Consider the following 9,862-nt stretch of genomic DNA (forward strand, 5'->3'; position numbering starts at 1 on the left):
AAAACGATTGTGGCCACATCTCTAACATCCCGGCAGATCACGTCTGCTTGGGGAAGAGGTGGATGCTTAGTGTAGATGCAGTGGCCGTCGCCAACGGCGAAAACCCACTATCGGCACGTCCCGGTCAGGGGTCCCCGCCGTTCTCTCTCACAAAGCCGGTGAGGTTCCCTTCGTCCCTTTCTCGCTGCCGTGACATGGGCAGTTGCCGCATCCCGCCTCCCTCCTCAAGGTTGATCTACGTCCCTCTGGTACAACTCCCTTTACAGCCGGCTTGCACCACTGCTCCAGCTGCCCCCATCACTCCCTGTGGATATTTCTCTACTTCTTTGCCCCGCACATACCTCTACTGGCTTCTACGTACTGTATTTGTGATGAGTTTATGTCTCATCAACTAGTCCCAGTAATATTATTCTAATCACGCTTCTTCAATATCTTTGCCACAGGGATGCTCATCTCGATTTTGGTGAAACTGCACAAAATGTTCTGATGGTCAAAAGGTTAACTTCATTTATTAGGAAGCTCGAACGTTGCCAGCAAATTGAAGCCTAGTCATGGTTCACGGTTCAAGGGCTAGGGACTGCATGGATTGTTTTTTCTTTAGCTACTGCTATGTCTTGAGCTTGCGTTCGTTTTCCTCGAAGAGGAGAGGGTGATGCAGCAAAGTGTAGCGTAAGTATTTCCCACAGTTTTGAGAACCAAGGTATCAATCCAGTAGGAGGCTCCTCAAAAGTCCCACACACCTACACAAACAAACTGAGAACTCGCAACCAACGCAATAAAGGGGTTGTCAATCCCTTCACGGCCACTTGCGAAAGTGAGATCTAATAAAGATAGTATGATAAGATAAATATATTTTTGGTATTTTGTACTACCTCCGTCTCAGTTTACAAGTCCTGCGCGTATACCTAGGTTGCCAATTTTATCACCCTAATATAAACTATATAACACAAAAATTATACCTTTTGAAAGTAGAAACTCCGTAGTTTACGTTGGTATATTTTTTATAATATACGACTTGTATTAGGTTAGTCAAATTAACGATCTAGGGGTACGCGCACGCCCTGTAAACTAAGAAAGAGGTAGTAATATAGATACAAAAAGTAAAGATGCAAATAAAAGTAGATTGAAAGCAAATATGATAAGAGATAGACCCGGGGGCCATAGGTTTCACTAGAGGCTTCTCTCAAGATAGCATAAGTATTACGGTGGGTGAACAAATTACTGTCGAGCAATTAATAGAAAAGCGCATAGTTATGAGATTATCTAGGCATGATCATGTATATAGGAATCACCTCCATAACAAGTAGACCGACTCATGCCTGCATCTAATACTATTACTCCACACATCGACCGACTCCTGTCTGCATCTAGAGTATTAAGTTCATAAGAACAGAGCAACAAATTAAGCAAGATGACATGATGTAGAGGGATAAACACATGCAATATGATATAAACCCCATCTTGTTATGCTTGGTGGCAACAATACAATATGTGCATTGCAACCCTTTCTGTCACTGGGTAAGGACACCGCAAGGTTGAACCCAAAGCTAAGCACTTCTCCCATGGCAAGGAAGACCTATCTAGTAGGCCAAACCAAACTAATAATTCGAAGAGACTTGCAAAGATAACTCAATCATACATAAAAGAATTCAGAGAAGATTCAAATATTATTCATAGATAAACTTGATCATAAACCCACAATTCATCGGATCTCGACAAACACACCGCAAAAAGAGTTTACATCGAATAGATCTCCACGAGAGAGGGGGAGAACATTGTATTGATATCCAAAAAGAAGGGAAGAATCCATCTAGCTAATAACTATGGACCCGTAGGTCTGTGGTAAACTACTCACAACTCATCGGAGGGGCAAGGATGTTGATGTAGAGGCTCTCCGTGGTTGATTCCCCCTCCGGCAGAGTGCCGGCGAAGGCTCCAAGATGAGATCTCGCGGATACAGAAGGTTACCGCGGTGGAAATTGCGTTTCGTGGTGCTCCTGGATGTTTTCGGGGTACGTAGGTATATATAGGAGGAAGAAGTACGTCGGTGGCCGCCCAAGGGGCCCACGAGACAGGGGCCGCGCCCTACAGGGGGGGGGGCGGCCCCCTATCTCGTGGGGCCCTCGGAAGCTTGTGACTTGCACTCCAAGCTCTCCGGATCACGTTCGTTCCAAAAATCACGCTCCCGAAGGTTTCATTCCATTTGGACTCCGTTTGATATTCCTTTTCTTCGAAATACTGAAATAGGCAAAAAAACAGCAATATGGGCTGGGCCTCCGGTTAGTAGGTTAGTCCAAAAAATGATATAAATGTGTAAAATAAAGCCCATAAACATCCAAAAGGGGTAATATAATCGAATGGAACAATCAAAAATTATAGATACGTTGGAGACATATCAAGCATCCCCAAGCTTAATTCCTGCTCATCCTCGAGTAGATAAATGATAAAAAGAGAATTTTTGATGTGGAATGCTACCTAGAATAATTCATAATGTAATTTTCTTTATTGTGGCATGAATGTTCAGATCCAAATGATTCAAAATAAAAGTTCATATTGATAAAAGAAATAGTAATACTTAAAGCATACTAATCAAAGTAATCATGTCTTCTCAAAATAACATGGCAAAAGAAAGTTCATCCCTACAAAATCATATAGTTAGGCTATGCTTCATTTTCGTCACACAAAGATGTTCCCAACTTCTATACCCCCGATGACATGCCAAGCAATTGTTTCATACTTAAATAATCTCAAACTTTGTCAACCTTCACGCAATACATGAGCGTGAGCCATGGATATAGCACTATGGGTGGAACAGAATATGATGATGGGGATTGTGTGGAGAACACAAAAAAGGAGAAAGTCTCACATTGATGAGGATAATCAACGGGCTATGGAGATGCCCATCAATTAATGTCAACATGAGGAGTAGAGATTGCCATGCAACGGATGCATTAGAGCTATAAATGAATGCTCAACAAAATAAAACTAGTGGGTGTGCATCCAACTTGCTTGCTCACTAAGACCTAGGGCATTTGAGGAAGCCCATCGTAGGAATACACAAGCCAAGTTCTATAATGAAAAATTCCCACTAGTATGAAAAAGACAACTTATGAGACTCACTATATGAAAAACACGATGCTACTTTGAAGCACAATATATGAGACTCACTACATGAAGAACAAGGTGCTACTTTGAAGAACAAGTGTGGAAAAAGAGATAGTAACATTGCCCTTTTTATTTATTTATTTTCTTCTTCTTCTTTTTTTCTTTTTTTTGGGCCTTTTTTTTTCTTTTTGGCCTTTCTTCTCTTTTTTTTCTTTTTTTCTTTGGGCAATGTTCTAATAATGATGATCATCACACTTCTATTGATTACAACATAAGAACTACAACTCGAAACTAGAACAAGATATGACTCTATATGAATGCCTCCGGCGTTGTACCAGGATGGTGCAATTAATCAAGAGTGACATGTATGAAAAATAATGCATGGTGGCTTTGCCACAAATACGATGTCAACTACATGATCATGCAATGGCAATATGACAAAAGTAAAGTATGTCATGATGATGATCGGAACGGTGGAAAGTTGCATCACAATATATCTCGGAATGGCTATGGAAATGCCATAATAGGTAGGTACGGTGGCTGTTTTGAGGAAGATATAAGGAGGTTTATGTATGATAGAGCATATCGTATCACAGTGTTTAGATGCACCGGCGAAGTTTGCACCAACTCTCAAGGTGAGAAAGGGCAATGCACGGTACCGAAGATGCTAGCAAAGGCGGAAAGGTAAAAGTGCGTATAATCCATGGACTCATCATTAGTCAAAAGAACTCATATAATTATTGCAAAAATTTAGAAGTCATCAAAAACTAAGTACTACGCGCATGCTCCTAGGGGGATAGATTGGTAGGAAAAGACCATCGCTCGTCCCCGACCGCCACTCATAAGGATGCACAAGCCAGGTACACTTCATGTTTCAAATTTGTTATACAACTTTAACCATACATGCATGCTACGGGATTTGCTAACTTCAACACAAGCATTCTTTAAATTCACAATCGCCCAACTAGCATGACTTTAATATCACTACCTCCATATCTCAAAACAATTATCAAGTATCAAGTTGATCATAGCATCCAATTCACTTCTTATGATAGTTTTTATTATACCCAACTTGGATGCTCATCATTCTAGGACCAACTTTATGACCATAGCAAATACCATGCTGTTCTAAAAGACTCTCAAAATAATATAAGTGAAGCATGAGAGACTAGTAATTTCTTCAAAATTAAGACACCACCGTGCTCTAAAGGATATAAGTGAAGCACTAGAGCAAAAAACTATCAAGCTTAAAAGATATAAGTGAAGCACATAGAGTATTCTAGCAAATTCTAATCAAATAGGATTCTCCCAAAAGGTGTGTACAGCAAGGATGATTTTGGTAAACTAAAAAGCAAAGACTAATATAATACATGATGCTCCAAGCAAAACACATATCATGTAGCGAATAAAAATATAGCTCCAAGTAAAGTTAACAATGAACGAAGATGAAAGAGGGGATGCCTTCCTGGGGCATCCCCAAGCTTAGGCTTTTGGCTATTCTTGAATATCTTGGGGTGCCTTGGGCCTCCCCAAGCTTAGGCTCTTGCCACCCTTTATTCCATAGTCCATAAAAGCTTTACCCAAAACTTGAAAACTTCACAACACAAAACTCAATAGGAAATCTTATAAGCTCCGTTAGTGAAAGAAAACAAAACCACCACATAAGGTACTGCAATGAACTCATTCTTTATTTATTTTGGTGTTAAACCTACTGTATTCAAACTTCTTTATGGTTCATAGACTGAACTACTAGCCATAGATGCATTGATATAAGCAAACACCACACGAAAAACAGAATCTGTCAAAAACAGAACAGTCTTTAGCAATCTGTAACTAACGCAAACGTCTGGAACTCTAAAAATCCTACCAAAATAGGAAGTCCTGGACAAGTTGTTTGTTGAAAACAGCAAAAAGAATCAACGCAAAAGCACGTTCCTGTGATTTAACAAAATTATATTCGTGCGTGTAAAGTTTCTGTTTTTCAGCAGAATCAAATCAACTATCATCATAGGTTATCCTATAGGTTCTACTTGGCACAAACACTAATTAAAAGATAAAAACACATATAAACAGAAGGTAGATGCAAGATTTATTACTAAACAGGAGCAAAAACAAAAACATAAAGAAAATTGGGTTGCCTCCCAACTAGCGCTATCATTTAACGCCCCTAGCTAGGCATAAAAGCGAAGATAGATCTAACGAGTGCCATCTTTGGCACTAAATTCATAAGTAGCACGCATGATAGATTAATAAGGTAATTTGACTTTCTTCCTTGGAAAGTGCTCCATGCCTTTCTTTAAGGGAAATTGGAATCTAATGTTCCCTTCCTTCATATCAATAATCGCACCAATCGTTCTAAGGAAAGGTCTACCAAGAATAATAGGGCAAGAAAGATTGCAATCTATATCAAGAATGATAAAATCTACGGGCACCAAATTTCTATTTGCAACAATAAGAACATCATTGATCCTTCACATAGGCTTTTTAATGGTGGAATCCACAAGGTGCAAATTTAAAGAGCAATCATCAAGATCATGGAAACCTAGAATATCACATAAAGTTTTCAGAATCGTGGAAACACCAGCACCCAAATCACACAAAGCAAAACACTCATAATCTTTAATTCTAATCTTTATAGTAGGTTCCCGTTCCTCATTAAGTTTTCTAGGTATAGAAACTTCCAAATTAAGTTTTTCATCATAAGATTGCATCAAGGCATCAACAATATGTTATGTAAAAGCTTTGTTTTGACTATAAGCATGAGGAGAATTAACAACGGATTGCAACAAGGAAATACAACCTTTTAAAGAGCAATTATCATAATCAAATTCCTTGAAATCTGAGATAGTAGGTTCAATATTATTAGAAGTTGAGGATTCTCCAATCTCACTTTTACCAAATTTAACATTAAGATCTAAAGACTCCGAATTCTTGGGACGCCTTCTAGGCATAGTTGATTCATCATCAGTCCCATAATAATCAAAATTCATATTGCAAAACATAGATTTAATTGGAGACGCATCAATAACTTTAAGATCCTCATCATTATTTTCATGTATTTTTTTTGGTTTAGCGGCCATCTTATTGACTAAGGTGGCTTGCTTGTTAGAAATTTTGGCTATAGAATTTTCAAGCCGGGTAATTTGAGCGTTAACACCATAAAATTCTTTATTCATATCATCAAGCTCTTTGTTCATAAACCCCAAAAAACTTTTTTGTTCCTTAAGCTCTTTTCTAAAGAAATTATTATGCTCAAATTGCAAATTCATAAAGCTTCTAATATTTGATTCAATCTCATCCATCCTTCTGAGAAGGTGGTCAGGACCCTTAGGCGCAGCCATAAGGTAAAACAAGCAAACAAGCACACAAAGGAAGGCAAGCGAGAAGAGAGGAGGAGATTGGGAAAGAGAGGGCGAATAAAACGGCAAGGGTGAAGTGTGGGAGAGGAAAACGAGAGGCAAATGGCAAATAATGTAAATGCGAGGGAGATGGGTTTGTGATGGGTACTTGGTATGTCTTGACTTGAGCGAAGACCTCCCCGGCAACGGCGACAGAAATCCTTCTTGCTACGTCTTGAGCTTGCGTTAGTTTTCCTCAAAGAGGAGAGGGTGATGCAGCAAAGTGTAGCGTAAGTATTTCCCTCAGTTTTGAGAACCAAGGTATCAATCCAGTAGGAGGCTCCTCAAAAGTCCCACGCACCTATACAAACAAACTGAGAACTCGCAACCAACGAAATAAAGGGGTTGTCAATCCCTTCACGGCCACTTGCGAAAGTGAGATCTAATAAAGATAGTATGATAAGATAAATATTTTTTTGGTATTTTGTAATATAGATTCAAAAAGTAAAGATGCAAATAAAAGTAGATTGAAAGCAAATATGATAAGAGATAGACCCGGGGGACATAGGTTTCACTAGAGGCTTCTCTCAAGATAGCATAAGTATTATGGTGGGTGAACAAATTACTGTCGAGCAATTGATAGAAAAGTGCATAGTTATGAGATTATCTAGGCATGATCATGTATATAGGCATCACGTCCATAACAAGTAGACCGATTCCTGCCTGCATCTACTACTATTACTCCACACATCGACCGACTCCTGTCTGCATCTAGAGTATTAAGTTCATAAGAATAGAGAAACGCAATAAGCAAGATGACATGATGTAGAGGGATAAACACATGCAATATGATATAAACCCCATCTTGTTATCCTCGATGGCAACAATACAATACGTGCCTTGCTACCCTTTCTGTCACTGGGTAACGACACCGCAAGATTGAACCCAAAGCTAAGCACTTCTCCCATGGCAAGAAAGACCAATCTAGTAGGCCAAACCAAACTGATAATTCGAAGAGACTTGCAAAGATAACTGAATAATACATAAAGGAATTCAGAGAAGATTCAAATATTATTCATAGATAAACTTGATCATAAACCCACAATTCATCGGATCTCGACAAACACACGGCAGAAAGAGTTTACATCGAATAGATCTCCACGAGAGAGGGGGAGAACATTGCATTGAGATCCAAAAAGAGAGTCGAAGTCATCTAGCTAATAACTATGGACCCGTAGGTCTGTGGTAAACTACTCACAACTCATCGGAGGGGCAAGGATGTTGATGTAGAGGCCCTCCATGGTTGATTCCCCCTCCAGCAGAGTGCCGGCAAAGGCTCCAAGATGAGATCTCACGGATACAGAAGGTTTCGACGGTGGAAATTGTGTTTCATGGTGCTCCTGGATGTTTTCGGGGTACGTAGGCATATATAGGAGGAAGAAGTACGTTGGTGGCGGCCCGAGGGGCCCACAAGACAGGGGGGCGCGCCCTACAGGGGGGGCGGCCCCCTATCTCATGGGGCCCTCGGAAGCTTCTTGACTTGCACTCCAAGCTCTCTGGATCACGTTCGTTCCAAAAATCACGCTCCCGAAGGTTTCATTCCATTTGGACTCCGTTTGATATTCCTTTTCTTCGAAATACTGAAATAGGCAAAAAACAGCAATATGGGCTGGGCCTCCGGTTAGTAGGTTAGTCCCAAAAATGATATAAATGTGTAAAATAAAGCCCATAAACATCCAAAAGGGGTAATATAATAGCATGGAACAATCAAAAATTATAGATACGTTGGAAACATATCAGCTGCCTCTGTTCCAAAATAAGTGTCAACTTTAGTAGTAGTACAACTTTGTACTAAAGTTTGCACAAAGTTGAGATACTTATTTTGGAACGAAGGGAGTACATATTTGCTATGATCTGTCAATCATTGAGATGCAATAGCATGCATGTTAGTCTCCTTTGTATTTGATGAAATGTTGCAACGGGCAACCTTGGACTCAAGATACATGTAACAGAAGCTAGAAGCTTCATAGCATTGTACAAATTTATCTCACTGATAAATTACAGTACGTACTATACTAGTACTTCCTCCATTCCTAAATATAAGTCTTTGTAGAGATTTCACCATGAACCACATGCAAATGTATATAGATGCATTTTAAGTGTAGATTCATTCATTTTGTTTCGTATGTAGTGGAATCTCTATAAAGACTTATCTACTAGTAATAGCTAGCCCCCACTACTAGGAATTCTCTATCCACTCCTTGAGCCACATCATCAAAATTGATGTGGCCGTTAGATGAAGTAAATCAGTCCATAATAGCCGTCTGATCTAGATGTTGAGAGGCTCCGCACTAAGCCACATGCAAGCATGTAGAAATACCGTGGCACATGCATGTGAGTGGGTTTTAAATCACATCAACATGTCTGCATGGAAGCATGCACCGGTAGCATGCATGTAAGTGAGATTTTAAGTCCCATTAACATGTCAAAAAGAAAAATATAATCCCATTATGGAGTAGGAGTTGGCTAATCTTTTTTCCTTACGTGGGATGATCTAAATGATGATGGGAGTTTATTTAGTTTGGCTACCACATTTTGTGCAGAGAGATATACCGCTGTTCCGCGGCAACGAGCGGGGGCTCATCTAGTAATATTCAGGAACGGAGGAAGTACTATGTAAAGAGTTATGTGTCACACGATGATAGTGTGAGGTGGGCCATGTAATCACTGAGCCTGCGTGTTTTCACTACTCTTGCATGCCTCTACTGTAAGAATGGAGAAAATTGTAATCTTGTAGTAGTACCTCCTTTCGCCGAAAGCGTGGGACATCCAGCAGTCCTACCACCTCTGTAATAAAGACCAATGAGCCATCAAATCACATAGACCCAGCAGTAAGTTGGATGGATGAAGCAACCATCACTCTTGCGCCAGTGAGAGGTCGCGTCCGCTCTGCCCGGGTATGAATGCGGCACCGATTCTTTGGAGCGGTGCTGACTGTTTCGGGCGGGAAGCGCGCGCGAGCGATGGAGGGGTTGTGGGTGGGCTAGGCTGGTCAGGAGCGGGAGTGGCAGCTGTCTGCATGTCCCTACCGGACATGCACGGAAACGAGATAATGCACCAACTCTCGCGGCTAAAATCGTACACTAGATAACATCTCTCTGTAGGAGTAGGTTGATCTGTCGCTCTCTCTAACACACAGACATGTTGTTAAACATACATACACACACACACACACATACACACACACACACACACGCATGCACCTTGGTCCCGTTACACCTTCTAACGTGACTTATTACACCTAGACGGAGGGAGTAGTAAGTATACGAGATACGGTGGCACACTGACTTAAGTCGAATACAAGTGCCCAAAATTTGTGTGCATGTTGTAATAAGGATTCACTTAAAATAGTACATGAG

Source organism: Triticum dicoccoides, chromosome 2B, assembly GCF_002162155.2.
Source record: "Triticum dicoccoides isolate Atlit2015 ecotype Zavitan chromosome 2B, WEW_v2.0, whole genome shotgun sequence".
Taxonomy (NCBI): domain Eukaryota; kingdom Viridiplantae; phylum Streptophyta; class Magnoliopsida; order Poales; family Poaceae; genus Triticum; species Triticum dicoccoides.